General features: G+C 46.9%; 1 long non-coding RNA gene across 1 annotated transcript in view; it reads left to right on the forward strand.

Annotated features, from left to right (window-relative positions):
- The first annotated feature begins 7,312 nt into the window (after positions 1-7,312).
- Positions 7,313-19,137, forward strand: part of LOC137541869 (uncharacterized) — a 35,410-nt gene continuing 23,585 nt past the window's right edge. The window contains exon 1 of the long non-coding RNA XR_011025293.1: positions 7,313-7,444. This is a non-coding gene — a long non-coding RNA (uncharacterized lncRNA). The remainder of the gene's footprint in view (positions 7,445-19,137) is intronic.

Genomic DNA, 19,137 nt, shown 5'->3' on the forward strand with positions numbered 1-19,137 from the left:
CTGTAATAACCCACTTATCACCTGTCAATCACCCATCAATCACCCCCTGTCACTGCCACCCATCAATCACCCCCTGTTACTGCCACCCATCAATCAGCCCCTAACCTGACCCTTGCGGGCAATCTGATCACCCACCCACACCAATAGATCGCCCGCAGATCCGACATTAGATCACCCCCCAAGTGCAGTGTTTACATCTCTTCTCTCTTTTAAACACCCACTAATTACCCATCAATCACCCCCTATCACCACCTGTCACTGTTACCCATCAGATTAGACCCTAATCTGGCCCTTGCGGGCACCCAATCACCCACCCACACGCTCAGATTGCCCTCAGACCCCCCCTTATCAATTCGCCAGTGCAATATTTACATCTGTTATTCCCTGTAATAAGCCACTGATCACCTGTCAATCACCCATCAATCACCCCCTGTCACTGCCACCCACCAATCACCCCCTGTTACTGCCACCCATCAATCAGCCCCTAACCTGACCCTTGCGGGCAATCTGATCACCCACCCACACCAATACATCGCCTGCAGATCCGACATTAGATCACCTCCCAAGTGCAGTGTTTACATCTCTTCTCTCTTTTAAACACCCACTAATTACCCATCAATCACCCCCTATCACCACCTGTCACTGTTACCCATCAGATTAGACCCTAATCTGGCCCTTGCGGGCACCCAATCACCCGCCCACACGCTCAGATTGCCCTCAGACCCCCCCTTATCAATTCGCCAGTGCAATATTTACATCTGTTATTCCCTGTAATAAGCCACTGATCACCTGTCAATCACCCATCAATCACCCCCTGTCACTGCCACCCACCAATCACCCCCTGTCACTGCCACCCATCAAACAGCCCCTAACCTGCCCCTTGCGGGCAGTCTGATCACCCACCCACACCAATAGATCGCCCGCAGATCCGACATCAGATCACCTCCCAAGTGCAGTGTTTACATCTCTTCTCTCCTCTAAACACCCACTAATTACCCATCAATCACCCATCAATCACCCCCTATCACCACCTGTCACTGTTACCCATCAGATTAGACCCTAATCTGCCCCTTGCGGGCACCCAATCACCCGCCCACACCTCAGAACGCCCTCAGACCCCAGCCCCGATCACCTCGCCAGTGCATTGCTTGCATCTATTTCCCCCCTCTAATCACACCTTGAGACACCCATCAATCACCTCCTGTCACCCCCTAGCACACTTACCCATCAGATCAGGCCCTAATTTGCCCCGTGTGGGCTCCTGATCACTCGGCCAAACCCTCAGATCCCCCTCAGACCCCCTTCCGATCACCTCCCCAGTGCATTGATTGCATCTATTTTCCCCTCTAACCGCCCCCTAAAACACACATCAATCACCTCCTGTCACCCCCCCTAGCACTCCTATCCATCAGATCAGGCCCAATACATCCTGTCATCTAAGAGGCCACCCTGCTTATGACCGATTCCACAAAATTTGCCCCCTCATAGACCACCTGTCATCAAAATTTGCAGATGCTTATACCCCTGAACAGTCATTTTGAGAAATTTGGTTTCCAGACTACTCACAGTTTTGGGCCCGTAAAATGCCAGGGCAGTATAGGAACCCCACAAGTGACCCCATTTTAGAAAGAAGACACCCCAAGGTATTCTGTTAGGTGTATGATGAGTTCATATAATATTTTATTTTTTGTCAAAAGTTAGCGGAAATTGGATTTTTATTGTTTTTTTCACAAAGTGTCATTTTTCACTAACTTGTGACAAAAAATAAAATCTTCTATGAACTCACCATAGCCCTAACAGAATACCTTGGGGTGTCTTCTTTCTAAAATGGGGTCACTTGTGGGGTTCCTATACTGCCCTGGCATTTTAGGGGCCCTAAACCGTGAGGAGTAGTCTAGAAAACAAATGCCTCAAAATGACCTGTGAATAGGACGTTGGGCCCCTTAGCGCACCTAGGCTGCAAAAAAGTGTCACACGTGGTATCGCCATACTCAGGAGAAGTAGTATAATGTGTTTTGTGGTGTATTTTTACACATACCCATGCTGGGTGGGAGAAATCTCTCTGTAAATGGACAATTGTGTGTAAAAAAAATCAAATAATTGTCATTTACAGAGATATTTCTCCCACCCAGCATGGGTATGTGTAAAAATACACCCCAAAACACATTATACTACTTCTCCTGAGTACGGCGGTACCACATGTGTGGCACTTTTTTGCACCCTAAGTGCGCTAAGGGGCCCAAAGTCCAATGAGTACCTTTAGGATTTCACAGGTCATTTTGCGACATTTGGTTTCAAGACTACTCCTCACAGTTTAGGGCCCCTAAAATGCCAGGGCAGTATAGGAACCCCACAAATGACCCCATTTTAGAAAGAAGACACCCCAAGGTATTCCGTTAGGAGTATGGTGAGTTCATAGAAGATTTTATTTTTTGTCACAAGTTAGCGGAAAATGACACTTTGTGAAAAAAAACAATTAAAATCAATTTCCGCTAACTTGTGACAAAAAAAAAAAATCTTCTATGAACTCACCATACATCTAACGGAATACCTTGGGGTGTCTTCTTTCTAAAATGGGGTAATTTGTGGGGTTCCTATACTGTCCTGGCATTTTAGGGGCCCTAAACCGTGAGGAGTAGTCTTGAAACGAAATTTCTCAAAATGACCTGTGAAATCCTAAAGGTACTCATTGGACTTTGGGCCCCTTAGCGCAGTTAGGGTGCAAAAAAGTGCCACACATGTGGTATCGCCGTACTCAGGAGAAGTAGTATAATGTGTTTTGGGGTGTATTTTTCCACATACCCATGCTGAGTGGGAGAAATATCTCTATAAATAGACAATTGTGTGTAAACAAAATAAAAAAATTGTCATTTACGGAGATATTTCTCCCACCCAGCATGGGTATGTGTAAAAATACACCCCAAAACACATTATACTACTTTTCCTGAGTACGGCAATACCACATGTGTGGCACTTTTTTGCAGCCTAACTGCGCTAAGGGGCCCAAAGTCCAATGAGCATCTTTAGGTTTACAGGGGTGCTTACAATTAGGCACCCCCCAAAATGCCAGGACAGTGAACACACCCCACAAATGACCCCATTTTGGAAAGTAGACACTTCAAGGTATTCAGAGAGGAGCATAGTGAGTCCGTGGCAGATTTCATTTTTTTTTGTCGCAAGTTAGAAGAAATGGAAACTTTTTTTTTTTTTTTTCACAAAGTGTCATTTTCCGCTAACTTGTGACAAAAAATAAAATCTTCTATGAACTCACCATGCCTCTCACTGAATACTTTGGGATGTCTTCTTTCCAAAATGGGGTCATTTGGCGGGTATTTGTACTATCCTGGAATTTTAGCCCCTCATGAAACCTGACAGGTGCGCAGAAAAGTCAGAGATGCTTGAAAATGGGAAAATTCACTTTTGGCACCATAGTTTGTAAACGCTATAACTTTTACCCAATCCAATAAATATACACTGAATGGTTTTTTTTTTATCAAAGACATGTAGCAGAATAACTTTCGCGCTCAAGTGTATAGGAAATTTTACTTTATTTGAAAAATGTCAGCACAGAAAGTTAAAAAAGTCATTTTTTTGACAAAATTCATGTCTTTTTTGATGAATATAATAAAAAGTAAAACTCGCAGCAGCAATCAAATATCATCAAAAGAAAGCTGTATTAGTGACAAGAAAAGGAGGTAAAATTCATTTAGGTGGTAGGTTGTATGACCGAGCATTAAACCGTGAAAGCTGCAGTGGTCTGAATGGAGAAAAAGGCTCTGGTCCTTAAAGAGAATCTGTACTCTGAAATTCTTACAATAAAAAGCATACCATTCTATTCATTATGTGCTCCTGGTCCCCTCTGTGCTGTTTCTGCCATTCTCTGCTGCAAACCTGGCTTGTAATTGCCAGTTTTAGGCAGTGTTTACAAACAAACTAACCAGCTTCTAATAGGCTCAGCTAAGCAGAGTGTGTTAGTCACACAGAGCCTGCAGGGGGTGTGTACAGCTTCTAGCTAATCACAAGCAGCCCTGCACATTCCAGTCTGACTGCCTCAGCCTGACTGTGCCGACTATAGAGAGAAGATTAGATCATATAACAGAGATAACACAGCTACTGTGCAATTAGGAAAAGCTGCAGTAAGCCAGACCACATTAGAAAAGGCATAGGAACTTATAGCATAGAAGAAATAAAGATAAACAATTTGTTACAGAGTCTCTTTAAGGGGCGAAAAGACTGTGGTCCTCAAGTGGTTAAGAAGCGCAGTGATAATAGTGGAGTACAACCTGGCTATTCGCTTTATTCTGTGGAGCTGCCCCATTATACCTTCTGGCTGTGCTAAGCCAAGCTGCATCTATTGCACTAACAGTGGAGCAAGGCACTTATCACCCGATTCAGGGATTCATACAGAAGTATCACAGACATTTTATGTAGTTGATTGCTATGCCCCTAAGCAGAGTTGGGGGCAGAAGGCTGAGGATGGCTGTATGCACACTAAGCTATCACCTGGTACAATATGGGCAACAGGAGTCTAACATCTGTGTAATGTCTATAGGGAAAACTTGTGCAGCTTCTGAGAAGTAAAGGTATTTAACATTACGGACACACACACACCTCTATTAGGAAGAAGGATTTGACGAGCTCCAAACTTTAATAGCAGAGAGAAATTACGTGAACCACTTCAGATAAATGCTTTAACCTCTAACTGTTCCAATAATAATCTACTACCACTTATAATAAAATTATTATCAATATTATGCGGAACATGGAAAATTTACTGGAGGGTATTAAACACACTCTGGACCAGGGCTGCAAAGATATGAAATATTCACAGTATGATAACGTATATGGTACTACCCCCTTACATTAATGTGCTCCCCCCCCCCTCCACCAGTATGGTAGCTAGATGTGCCCCACTCCCTCAGTATACATTAAGCCGCCGGGAGATGGCGCACAGGGTAAATCCATAAAACGGTTCACCCTGCTACGGCAAAAGTCCTGGCGGCAGTTAATACTATTCCCACTCCAGGCCATCATGGATACTGGGGAAAGATGTAATTCGGCTTCCAGCTATTGCTGGCGGCCAAATTACAGTGTTCTTATAGTAATTTGTGCGCTGTCTTTTGAGGACACCCAAAGTACTCACTGAGCGCCGCTATAGCCTTAATTCCTATTACAGCCAAATCTCCAGCACTGTTTGTGCAGCGCTCCACTCTCTTACCCTCCCCCGTATAGTAGCAAGGAATAGGTGCCCCTAGTATAGGTAGCCAGTAATAGGAGCCCTTAGTATAGGTAGCCAGGAATGGGTGCCTGGAGTGTAGGTAGCCAGGAATAGGTGCTCCCAGTATAGGTAGCCTGGAATAGGTGCCCCCAGTATAAGTAGCCAGGAATAGGTGCTCCCAGTATAGGTAGCCAAGAATAGGTGCTCCTAGTATAGGTAGCCAGGAATAGGTGCTCCCAGTATAGGTAGCCAAGAATAGGTGCTCCTAGTATAGGTAGCCAGGAATGGCTGCCTGGAGTGTGGGTAGCCAGCTATGGGTGCCCCCAGTATAGGTGGCCAAGAATAGGTGCCCCCGGTATAGGTGGCCAAGAATAGGTGCCCCCAGTATAGGTAGCCAGGAATAGGTGTCCCCAGTATAGATAGCCAGTAATAAGTGTCCCCAGTATAGATAGCCAGGAATAAGTGTCCCCAGTATAGATAGCCAGGAATAAGTGTCCCCAGTATAGATGGCCAGGAATAGGTGCTCCAGTATAGGTAGCCAATAATAGGTACCCCTAGTATAGATAGCTAGGGATAGGTGCTCCCAGGCTAGATAGCAAGGTGGAGGATAGGGGGGACGCAGCGGCTGGCACACAAATAGCGGCGGGGGTAATCGGATCCTCACATTGCCGGGATCCATTGCAGTATGTACAGTTTACTTCTTCCTGCTCTTGCGTTCCATTTCACTGTAACAGCGTCCCCTAGAGACACCAACAATAAATGAAAAAGTTCCTACGGGGTCAGGAAGACTACAAACTAGTCCAAAATCTATCTGGCAGGTAAATGTAACAGAAAATTGTATGGTGTGTACCTAGCATAAGACACTCCTGACCATAAGACGCACCTAGGTTTAGAGGACAAAAACCAGGGGGCAAAATTACCAGTATATATACTAAACCTGGTGCATCCATGGTGAAGGGGCATCTGGTGGATTATGCTGCCTTTGTACCTCATGCCCCTTTGTACCTCTTGTGTCTCCGGCCTACTGCACACCAAAAACCGCTAGCAGATCCGCAAAACACTAGAGATTTTTGAAGCATTTTTTTTCTTATTATGAAGCGTTTTGCGGTTTTGTGTAGCGTTTTTTGTGTAGCAGATTACAGATATTGTTACAGTAAAGCTGTTACTGAACAGCTACTGTAACAAAAACGCCTGGAAAACCGCTCTGATCTGGCGTTTTATCAAGCGTTTTGCGTATACTTAACATTGAAGGCAGAAATGCCTCCGAAATCCAAAAAATGCTGCAGCCCGGGAGTTTGCTTTTCAGCTAAAACCGACCCGCTCTGGTGTGCACCAGCCCATTGAAATAATTACCCAAGCGTTTCCTCAGCCACAAGCGTCCCTAAAAACGCGACCGAACCGCTCTGGTGTGCACTAGGCCTCCATGTGTCCTCCTCTATGCCCCTTTTTGTCCCCCTCTCTGTTCATTTGTGTCCTACATTTGTCCTCGTGTGCTCCTCTGCATGGGCAAAGTACAGGGAGTCCCTAACATTGCAGCGGGTTGGAGGTTCTTATTGGCAGGCGTTCACAAGTCAGGAACTTCCTGCATTTGGACTATAAGACCAGTGACTTTTTCCCCCACTTTTGGGGGAGAAAAAGTGAGTCTTATAGTCCAAAAAATACAGTATATGTGTATGCGTTTATCAGTACACCTAGATCTATTTTCATGTTTTTGCAATGTTATGTCTGTTTTAATGAATTCATTATGTTCCTTTAATATGCACCGAAGGACTATGGGTAACTTTTCATTTGCATAGACTTGAGTTTGGGTCACCCACAATGGGCTGATACCCAACATGAATGTAAGATTTTCTAACAAAATGTTTGCCTGATGAAGCAAGGGCACTATACCCTTGGAAAACGTGTTGTGAAATAAACCCTAAATGTATCCATTGATACACTAGTTGCTTTCTTCAAGATTGACAGGTTCTTGTCCTGCCTCCACTTGCACACAGACTGCATACAACCACATTCACCGCCACATGCTCTCCCCCACTCTGAGACAGCTGCAGCTGTTCACCCTACTCGCTGCACAGCAGAGCACGCCGTTGCACACAGCATATCAGCTAATCCACCCTGCAGACGGACACAGGCTGGAAGGAGGACCTCGCCCAGTTCCCAGCTTAGTGGGACAAAGCGAGCTTGCTGGGTAACCCATATGGGTTTTATCAGCTTACCACCACACAGGTGAGAGCATTCCACCAGTGGTTGTATTCAACGTTTGTGGTTCTTCTGTTTTACAGGGAACCTTTAGGGCCCATTTACACTTACTCAGTTGGTATGCGTTAGGGCCTGTACACACTGCTGCGCTTTTAAAATCGCATGAGAGAGGGCTAGGGGAAAACCCAGGTAAGTGAAACTATTTTTTTTGAGCAGTTAAGGTTCCCTTTAACCATTTCAGGACCATAGGCTTACACTATCCTAGTGACCAGGCTATTTTTCACTAATTAGGCCACTACAGCTTTAAGGGCTCGCTGCAGGGCCGCACAACTCAGCACACAAGTGACCCCCCCCCCCCCCCCTTTTCTGCCCACCAACAGAGCTTTCTGTTGGTCGGCTGTGACTGCTCCTGTTATATTTATTTTTGTATAAATATTTCTTTGTTTATTCGTTAAATAAATGTTGCTATTTTATGTATTCATTTTTGTAATGCCTGCCCTCCCTCACCCTGCTACCCAATGACAGCGAACGGCTGACATAGGCTTCAGCCTATGAGAGCTGATCTCTTTTGTGCTGCCAGAGGGGATAGCCGCTGCCTTAGATCGCAGTGCTGTACATTGTAAATAGATGGCGGTTTAGCCGTCTAAGTCTCCTAGCGGCGATCACCACTAGGAGACTGATGTGGAAATGCATGCGCATGGGCGCACACAATCTCCTGCAAAACCCCACCCCAGGACTTGACGCCTAATGGCATTAGGCGGTCCTGGGGCTGCTGCCACGTTCACGCCCATTGGCGTTACGTGGACGTTGAGTGGTTAAAGGACAACTTAACCACTTGAGGACCTAGGGCTTTCTACCCCTTAAGGACCGGCCACTTTTTTTCCATTCAGACCACTGCAGCTTTCACGGTTTATTGCTCGCTCATACAACCTACCACCTAAATGAATTTTGGCTCCTTTTCTTGTCACTAATAAAGCTTTCTTTTGGTGCTATTTGATTGCTCCTGCGATTTTTACTTTTTATTATATTCATCAAAAAAGACATGAATTTTGGCAAAAAAATGATTTTTTTAACTTTCTGTGCCGACATTTTTCAAATAAAGTAAAATTTCTGTATACATGCAGCGTGAAAAATGTGGATAAACATGTTTTTTATTAAAAAAACCCCATTCAGTGTATATTGGTTTGGGTAAAAGTTATAGCGTTTACAAACTATGGTGCAAAAAGTGAATTTTCTCATTTTCAAGCATCTATGACTTTTCTGACCCCCTGTCATGTTTCATGAGGGGCTAGAATTCCAAGATAGTATAAATACCCCCCAAATTACCCCATTTTGGAAAGAAGACATCCCAAAGTATTCACTGAGAGGCATAGTGAGTTCATAGAAGATATTTTTTGTCACAAGTAAGCGGAAAATGACACTTTGTGAGAAAAAAAAAAAAAAAAAAGTTTCCATTTCTTCTAACTTGCGACAAAAAAAAAATGAAATCTGCCAGGGACTCACCATCCCCCTCTCTGAATACCTTGAAGGGTCTACTTTCCAAAATGGGGTCATTTGTGGGGTGTGTTTACTGTCCTGACATTTTGGGGGGTGCTAAATTGTAAGCACCCCTGTAAAGCCTAAAGGTGCTCATTGGACTTTGGACCCCTTAGCGCAGTTAGGCTGCAAAAAAGTGCCACACATGTGGTATTGCCGTACTCGGGAGAAGTAGTATAATGTGTTTTGGGGTGTATTTTTACACATACCCATGCTGGGTGGGAGAAATATCTCTGTAAATGACAATTTGTTAATTTTTTTTACACACAATTGTCCATTTACAGAGATCTTTCTCCCACTCAGCATGGGTATGTGTAAAAATACACCACAAAACACATTATACTACTTCTCCTGAGTACGGCGATACCACATGTGTGGCACTTTTTTGCACCCTAACTGCGCTAAAGGGCCCAAAGTCCACTGAGTACCTTTAGGATTTCATAGGTCATTTTGAGAAATTTCGTTTCAAGACTACTCCTCACGTTTTAGGGCCCCTAAAATGCCAGGGCAGTATAGAAACCCCACAAATGACCCCATTTTAGAAAGAAGACACCCCAAGGTATTCCGTTAGTAGTATGGTGAGTTCATAGAAGATTTTATTTTTTGTCAAAAGTTAGCGGAAAATGACACTTTGTGAAAAAACACAATTAAAATCAATTTCCGCTAACTTGTGACAAAAAATAAAATCTTCTATGAACTCGCCATACTACTAACGGAATACCTTGGGGTGTCTTCTTTCTAAAATGGGGTCATTTGTGGGGTTCCTATACTGCCCTGGCATTTTAGGGGCCCTAAACCGTGAGGAGTAGTCTTGAAACGAAATTTCGCAAAATGACCTGTGAAATCCTAAAGGTACTCATTGGACTTTGGGCCCTTTAGCGCAGTTAGGGTGCAAAAAAGTGCCACACATGTGGTATCGCCATACTCGGGAGAAGTAGTACAATGTGTTTTGGGGTGTATTTTTACACATACCCATGCTGGGGGGGAGAAATACCTCTGTAAATGGACAATTGTGTGTAAAAAAATCAAAAGATTGTCATTTACAGAAGTATTTCTCCCACTCAGCATCGGTATGTGTAAAAATACACCCCAAAACACATTATACTACTTCTCCCGAGTACGGCGATACCACATGTGTGGCACTTTTTTGCACCCTAACTGCACTAAGGGGCCCAAAGTCCAATGAGTACCTTTAGGATTTCACAGGTCATTTTTGTTTCAAGACTACTCCTCACGGTTTAGGGCCCCTAAAATGCCAGGGCAGTATTGGAACCCCACTAATGACCCCATTTTAGAAAGAAGACACCCCAAGGTATTCCGTTAGGAGTATGGTGAGTTCATAGAAGTTTTTATTTTTTTGTCACAAGTTAGCGGAAATTGATTTTAATTGTTTTTTTTCACAAAGTGTCATTTTCTGCTAACTTGTGACAAAAATTAAAATCTTCTATGACCTCACCATACTCCGTACGGAATACCTTTGGGTGTCTTCTTTCTAGAATGGGGTCATTTGTGGGGTTCCTATACTGCCCTGGCATTTTAGGGGCCCTAAACCGTGAGGAGTAGTCTTGAAACCAAATGTCGCAAAATGACCTGCGAAATCCTAAAGGTACTCATTGGACTTTGGGCCCCTTAGCGTACTTAGGGTGTAAAAAAAAGTGCCACACATGTGGTACCGCCGTACTCAGGAGAAGTAGTATAATGCGTTTTGAGGTGTATTTTTACACATACCCATGCTAAGTGGGAGAAATATCTCTGTAAATGACAATTGTTTGATTTTTTTTACACACAATTGGCCATTTACATAGAAATTTCTCCCACCCAGCATGGGTATGTGTAAAAATACACCCCAAAACACATTATACTACTTTTCCTGAGTACGGCGGTACCACGTGTGACACTTTTTTGCAGCCTAGGTGCGCTAAGGGGCCCAACGTCCTATTCACAGGTCATTTTGAGGCATTTGTTTTCTAGACTACTCCTCGCAGTTTAGGGCCCCTAAAATGCAAGGGCAGTATAGGAACCCCACAAGTGACCCCATTTTAGAAAGAAGACACCCCAAGGTATTCCGTTAGATGTATGGCGAGTTCATAGAAGATTTTATTTTTTGTCACAAGTTAGTGAAAAATGACACTTTGTGAAAAAAAACCAATAAAAATCAATTTCCGCTAACTTTTGACAAAAAATAAAATCTTCTATGAACTCGTCATACACCTAACAGAATACCTTGGGGTGTCTTTTTTTCTAAAATGGGGTCACTTGTGGGGTTCCTATACCGCCCTGGCATTTTACAGGCCCAAAACCGTGAGTAGTCTGGAAACCAAATGTCTCAAAATGACTGTTCAGGGGTATAAGCATCTGCAAATTTTGATGACAGGTGGTCTATGAGGGGGTGAATTTTGTGGAACCGGTCATAAGCAGGGTGGCCTTTTAGATGACAGGTTGTATTGGGCCTGATCTGATGGATAGGAGTGCTAGGGGGGTGACAGGAGGTGATTGATGGGTGTCTCGGGGTGGTTAGAGGGGAAAATAGATGCAATCAATGCACTGGGGAGGTGATCGGAAGGTGGTCTGAGGGGGATCTGAGGGTTTGGCCGAGTGATCAGGAGCCCACACGGGGCAAATTGGGGCCTGATCTGATGGGTAGGTGTGCTAGGGGGTGACAGGAGGTGATTGATGGGTGTCTCAAGGTGTGATTAGAGGGGGGAATAGATGCAAGCAATGCACTGGCGAGGTGATCAGGGCTGGGGTCTGAGGGCATTCTGAGGGTGTGGGCGGGTGATTGAGTGCCCTAGGGGCAGATAGGGGTCTAATCTGATAGGTAGCAGTGACAGGGGGTGATTGATGGGTAATTAGTGGGTGTTTAGGGTAGAGAACAGATGTAAACACTGCACTTGGGAGGTGATCGGACGTCGGATCTGCGGGCGATCTATTGGTATGGGTGGGTGATCAGATTGCCCGCAAGGGGCAGGTAAGGGGCTGATTGATGGGTGGCAGTGACAGCGGGTGATTGATGGGCGGCAGTGACAGGGGGTGATTGATGGGTGGCAGTGACAGGGGGTGATTGATGGGTGATTGATAGGTGATTGACAGGTAATCAGTGGGTTATTACAGGGGAGAACAGATGTAAATATTGCACTGGCGAATTGATAAGGGGGGGTCTGAGGGCAATCTGAGCGTGTAGGCGGGCGATTGGGTGCCCGCAAGGGGCAGATTAGGGTCTGATCTGATGGGTAACAGTGACAGGTGGTGATAGGGGGTGATTGATGGGTGATTGATGGGTAATTAGTGGGTGTTTAGAGGAGAGAATAGATGGAAACACTGCGCTTGGGTGGTGATCTGATGTCGGATCTGCGGGCGATCTATTGGTGTGGGTGGGTGATCAGTTTGCCCGCAAGGGGCAGGTTAGGGGCTGATTGTTGGGTGGCAGTGACAGGGGGTGATTGATGGGTGATAGGTGATTGGCAGGTGATTGACAGGTGATCAGTGGGTTATTACAGGGAAGGCCAGATGTAATTAATGCACTGGCGAATTTATAAGGGGGGGTCTGAGGGCAATCTGAGCGTGTGGGCGGGTGATTGGGTGCCCGCAAGGGGCAGATTAGGGTCTGATCTGATAGGTAAAAGTGACAGGTGGTGATAGGGGGTGATTGATGGGTAATTAGTGGGTGTTTAGAGGAGAGAATAGATGTAAACAATGGATTTGGGAGGTGATCTGATGTCGGATCTGCGGGCGATCTATTGGTGTGGGGGGGTGATCAGATTGCCCGCAAGGGGCAGGTTAGGGGCTGATCTGATAGGTAACAGTGACGGTTGGTGATAGGGGGTGATTGATGGGTAATTAGTGGGTGTTTAGAGAAGATAACAGATGTAAACAATACATTTGGGAGGTAATCTGACGGCGGGTTTGCGGGCGATCTAATGGTGTGGGTGGGTGATCAGATTGCCCGCAAGGGGCAGGTTAGGGGCTGATTGATGGGTGGCAGTGACAGGGGGTGATTGATGGGTGATAGGTGATTGGCAGGTGATTGACAGGTGATCAGTGGGTTATTACAGGGAAGAACAGATGTAATTAATTCACTGGTGAATTGATAAGGGGGGGTCAGAGGGCAATCTGAGCGTGTGGGCGGGTGATTGGGTGCCCGCAAGGGGCAGATTAGGGTCTGATCTGATAGGTAAAAGTGACAGGTGGTGATAGGGGGTGATTGATGGGTGATTGATGGGTAATTAGTGGGTGTTTAGAGGAGAGAATAGATGTAAACAATGGATTTGGGAGGTGATCTGATGTCGGATCTGCGGGCGATCTATTGGTGTGGGGGGGTGATCAGATTGCCCGCAAGGGGCAGGTTAGGGGCTGATTGATGGGTGGCAGTGACAGGGGGTGATTGACGGGTGATTGACAGGTGATCAGGGGGGATAGATGCATACAGTACATGGGGGGGGGGGGGGGTCTGGGGAGAATCTGAGGGGTGGGGGGGGTGATCAGGAGGGAGCGGGGGGCAGGGGGGGGAATAAAAAAAAAAATAGTGTTGACAGATAGTGACAGGGAGTGATTGATGGGTGATTAGGGGGGTGATTGGGTGCAAACAGGGGTCTGGGGGGTGGGCAGGGGGGGGTCTGATGGGTGCTGTGGGTGATCTGGGGCAGGGGGGAAATCAGTGTGCTTGGTGCAGACTAGGGTGGCTGCAGCCTGCCCTGGTGGTCCCTCGGACATTGGGACCACCAGGGCAGGAGGCAGCCTGTATAATACACTTTGTAAAAATTACAAAGTGTACTATACACTTTGTATGCGGCGATCGTCGGGTTAACATCCCGCCGGCGCTTCCGTATGGCCGGCGGGATGTTGCGGCGGGTGAGCGGCGCCAGGCGGAGGATCGCGTCACGGATGACGCGATCGCTCCGCCCATGCCCATACAAGGACCGCCGCGAATTGTCAATACGGCGGTCCTTGCGGCGTCCACTTCCCGGCCGCCAATCGTATACACGGCGGTCGGGAAGTGGTTAAGCAAGAGGAATATGGATTAGCTGCATGCTTGTTTCTGGTGTTAACCACTTAACGACCGCCCCCAGCCGATGGGCGGCGGCAAAGTCCGGGCCCAAACGACCGCAATACGCCCATCGGCGGGGGCGGCATCAGCGGTGGCTGTGCGGCGATCGCGTCATCAATGACGCGATCGCCGCCGGCAATAGGCTCCGCCCACTCTGCACGGAAACCCGCCGGCCAATTAGCAGCGCCGGCGGGTTTCAAATGCGGCGATCCGGCCAATCAGAGGAGTATAATACACTTTGTTATTGTAACAAAGTGTATTATACTGGCTGCCTCCTCCGCTGATGGTCACTCGTCGTGCGACCATCAGAGAGGACGGCAGCCATTAGCTAGGTGAAAGCAAAACACACTTTGCCCCACACAGACCCCCCGATCGCCCACCCCAGCCCTCAGAACCCCCCCTGACCACCCCAGCACACCAGCATCTGCACCCCACCACCCACCTAAAAACCCATCAATCACTCCCTGTCACTATCTAGGGACGCTATCCCCTAGGTTAGGTCCCTAACTGCCTCCTAGGGTCCCCTGATCACCCCCCCTACCCTCAGATCCCCCCCAGACCCCCCCTCCCAGACCACCCCCCTGTATGCTGTATACAGCTATATAGCTGTCTTACCCACTGATCACCTGTCTATCACCCATCTATCACCTGTCTATCACCCCTTGTCACCACCACCCATCAGCGCAGACCCTAAACTGTCCCTTGGGGGCACCTGATCACCCACCCAGACCCTCAGATTGCCCTCAGACCCCCCCCTCCTGATAACCTCCCCAGTGCATTGTTTACATCTATTCTCCCCTGTAATCCCTCACTGATCTCCTATCGTCACCCCCTGTGTCTGCCACCCACCAGATCAGGACCCAGTCTGCCCCGTGCGGGCACCTAATCAACCCCCCACACCCTTAGATCGCCCTCAGCCCCCCCCCCCCCCCCCAATCACCTTCCCAGTGCATTGTATTTGATTGTGCTGCAATTGTATTTGATTGTGCTGACATTCAATTTCATTGTGCTGACATTCAATTTCATTGTGCTGTAATTGTATTTGATTGTCCCGTGATTTTTTTGATTGTCCCGTGATTGCCCTTTGATTGGCCTGTGATCGTCTTTGATTGTCCCGTGATCGGCTTTGATTGTCCCGTGATCGGCTTTGATTGTCCCGTGATCGGCTTTGATTGCCCTGTGATTGCCCTGTGATTGGCCTGTGATCGGCTTTGATTGTGTCGTGATTGGTTTGATTGCCCTGTGATTGGCCTGTGATTGGCCTGTGATTTGCTTTGATTGGCCTGTGATCGGCTTTGATTGTGTCGTGATTGGTTTGATTGCCCTGTGATTGACTTTGATTGTCCCGGGAATTGAGTGCCCTGTGATTGGCCTGCGATTGCCCTGTGATTGCCTTTGATTGTCCTGTGATTGTTTCTGATTGCCTCCGATTCCCCACTCGCCACCACCCCCCTGTCACTATCCAAGTGATCTAAAAACAGTGAAAACTGTCACTTTTTTAGTATCACTAGTGTTAGCAGTTAGGCCAGTTAGCTAGGCCCCTTTGTAAGTGTCAGTTAGTGCTCAGCCCACTGCACCACAGTCACTAATTAGCGTCATCACTGTCGCTAATCAACATTGGTACTATATAGTATCTGTAAGTGATCATTACTGATCGCAGTCAGATCTATTAGGGTCACTAGGATCCACAAAAAAAAAACGCAGTGTTTGCCCGATCAGGCCTGATCGTTCGCCTGCACTTGCGTTCAGCCCGCCCCACCGCAGTGACAGAATTTTTTTTCTGATCACTGCAAAAAACACTGTACAATAGCTGTGGCACTGTAAACCTCAGTTTTGATTTATTTTTTTTATCAAAACTCAGTGAGCACAGCTTTCTACCTCTCAAATACTCCCTTTTGCTAGGTAGGTGCTCTTTTTTCTGCGTAGTCTCAGAGGAATACCCCCTAAATTTAGCAGCCCACCATGGCAAGAAAGGGGTATTCCGATGATGAGGTTCTCAGGTACATGGCCCAGTCGGATGAGGACGATTGGGACGCCTCATTCGACGAATCTTCCGGGTCAGAGTTTGAACCTGAATTGAGCAGTGGCTCACTGACCGATAGTGATGACGAGGTTGAGGTCCCGGCTAAAGCCAGGCGTACCACACCCCATGTTGTTGGACCGCAGGTGGCGCAGGATCAGCCTCAAGGGCAGCAGAGTGGTGTTCGTGCTGGTCTGAGATTTCATAGTGGGGCAGGCACCAGCAGCACAACATCTCCTGGACCTAGCACCAGTACTGTGGACCCTGGTGAAGTGGCGAGCACCAGCATGGAAGTTGAAACTGGTTCGGTGGCACGTGCAGTAAGATCCCAGTCGCAGCCACCAAGAAGATGGGCCCGTACTACCCCTAATTTACCAGAGGTGCTGGCAAACCCAAATTGGCAATCCCCTGATTCCGCCGCACCCGTACTTCCCCCTTTCACCGCCCAGTCTGGAGTCCAGGTGGAGACAGATAATCTAGGATCGGCCCTAGACTTTTTCTATCTGTTCTTCACCCAGGATCTCTTGGACTTAATTGTGGCAGAGACCAACCGTAAGGCCACACAATATATAACCGCCAATCCAGAAAAGTACCTTGCCCAGCCTTTTCGGTGGAAACCAGTCCAAGTTTCCGAAATGAAAATTTTTTTGGGCCTTCTCCTTCACACGGGACTAGTAAAGCAGAATGTGTTGCGGTCTTATTGGTCTACGGACCCAGCACATCATGTTCCCCTGTACTCTGCTGCCATGTCCAGGACACGATTTGAGAACATCCTGAGCTTCCTGCACTTCAATGACAACGAAACCTGTCATCGAAGTGACCACCCTGCTTTTGACCGGCTCCACAAAATTCGACCCCTCATAGACCACCCGTCATCCAGATTTGCAGATGCTTATACCCCTGACCAGGACATCTGCGTAGACGAGTCCCTCATACGCTTTACCGGGCGACTTCGCATCAAACAGTACATCCCAAACAAGCGCGCCCGGTATGGGGTGAAACTGTATAAGCTCTGTGAAAGGGCCACAGGCTATACATCTTATTTTAGGGTCTATGAGGGAAAAGACTCAAAATTGGAGCCGGTCGGATGCCCTGACTACCTGGGGAGCAGTGGAAAGGTTGTGTGGGACTTGGTGTCACCCTTGTTCCAGAAGGGGTACCATCTTTTTGTGGACAATTATTACACAAGTGTGGCCCTCTTTCAGCACTTAAAAATAGAAAAAATCCGATGCTGTGGCACCGTGCGGCCTAGTCGCCGGGGCTTCCCCCAACGGCTCATTACCACCAAACTTCAACGGGGGCAGAGGGCCGCCTTGTGTGCTGACGACCTGCTCGCGGTGAAATGGAAGGACAAGAGGGAGGTTTACTTCCTGTCCACCATTCACGCAGACACGACAGTTGAAATTCAACGGCGAACTAAGGTCATTGAAAAACCCCTTGTCGTCCACGAGTATAATACTAACATGGGAGGGGTGGACTTCAATGACCAGAGGTTAGCGCCCTATTTAGTTGCCCGAAAAACAAGACGCTGGTATAAAAAAGTGTCTTTTTACCTCATTCAATTGGCAATTTACAACAGCTTTGTTCTCTACAGTAAGGCCACATACAGACATCAGACCATAGTCTTTGGAAAATGAAAGATCACAAACCAATCTTACCACCCTTCCTGTAGTATAAGAGCCATACTCTACACAGTCTTTTCTATGGAGCTGAACTCCACATCAGAAAAAAATCATTGCAAGATGCTGCACACACAGATGCTGTACAGACACAAAAGATCAGTATCTGCAAAAGATCTGTTCCTGCCAAAAATCCATTCCTGCAAATTGCAATGATAGTCTATGAGATCTGCAGATCATCATACACACATGATTTAACTGACATTCATCTGCAGATCAGATCCACCAGGATGGATTTTCAGATCTGCAGATCTGCAGATGAATGTCAGTTAAATCATGTGTGTATGATGATCTGCAGATCTCATAGACTATCATTGCAATTTGCAGAAATGGATTTTTGGCAGGAACAGATCTTTTGCAGATACTGATCTTTTGTGTCTGCAAGATGCTGCACACACAGATTCTGTACAATGATTTTTTTCTGATGTGGAGTTCAGCTCCATAGAAAAGACTGTGTAGAGAATGGCTCTTATACTACAGGAAGGGTGGTAAGATTGGTCTGTGATCTTTCATTTTCCAAAGACTATGGTCTGATGTCTGTATGTGGCCTTAGGCTGGGAGAACTGGCTCGTTTATTCAATTTAATAAACAGATCGTGATGGAACTCCTGTATCCAGGAGGTGCCGTGGCCCAACCCCAAGATGCAACTAGCCGGCTACATGGAAGGCATTACGCCTATCCAATTCCGACTACCCCAGGTCAACGAATCCGAAGAAAACGCTGTCGTGTCTGCAGCAGGGCTGGAATAAGGCGTGACACCACTGTTTATTGTCCCACCTGTCCTGACCAGCCTGGCCTATGCCTAGGGGAGTGTTTTGAGAGGTACCACGAGCAGGTACACTATTAGAGAATAGGGAACTCCACACACAGCGGTAGGCACACAAGGGTCTCTCAGTGCTATTTCACACTGCTGCGATGCGTTAGGGCAAAATGCCTAGCAAAAGTCACACTTTGCGGTCCCCCCCCTACGCCGGAAGTGCTTGACTTAACGCTAGTGCATGCCTACGTTACTGCGTGGCTTCTGTGGCAATATCGATCGGCGCGGAAGTCATGTTAGTCTATGGCGACGCAGTTCATTACTAGGCCGAATGCTACTCTTGTGGTATTGCCTGAAGGTCTGTTTTGGACGATACGGTGCGGCGGGCTCGACCCACCGGATATGTCAATATGCAGTGTGAAACCAAACATCAGGTTTCCAGAGACCCTAATACACAGGGCTGCCAGAAACCTCTCCTTTCACTTGGGACAAATTGCGTAATGTATTTCGCCACAACTCTGTGCGATTTGCACTTCGCACATTGTTCCATGGGGGAGGAGAGGTTTGTCCTCGGGAGGTAAGTTAAAAAAAAACAAAAAACAGGTAAGCAAAGAAGTTAATGTTTGGTTTGCAATGTTAAGTTTTTTATTAAAAAAGTTCAAAGGTTATTAATGTTAATGAAGT

The sequence above is a fragment of the Hyperolius riggenbachi genome, chromosome 12 (assembly GCF_040937935.1).
Source record: "Hyperolius riggenbachi isolate aHypRig1 chromosome 12, aHypRig1.pri, whole genome shotgun sequence".
In the NCBI taxonomy this organism is placed as follows: Eukaryota; Metazoa; Chordata; class Amphibia; order Anura; family Hyperoliidae; genus Hyperolius; species Hyperolius riggenbachi.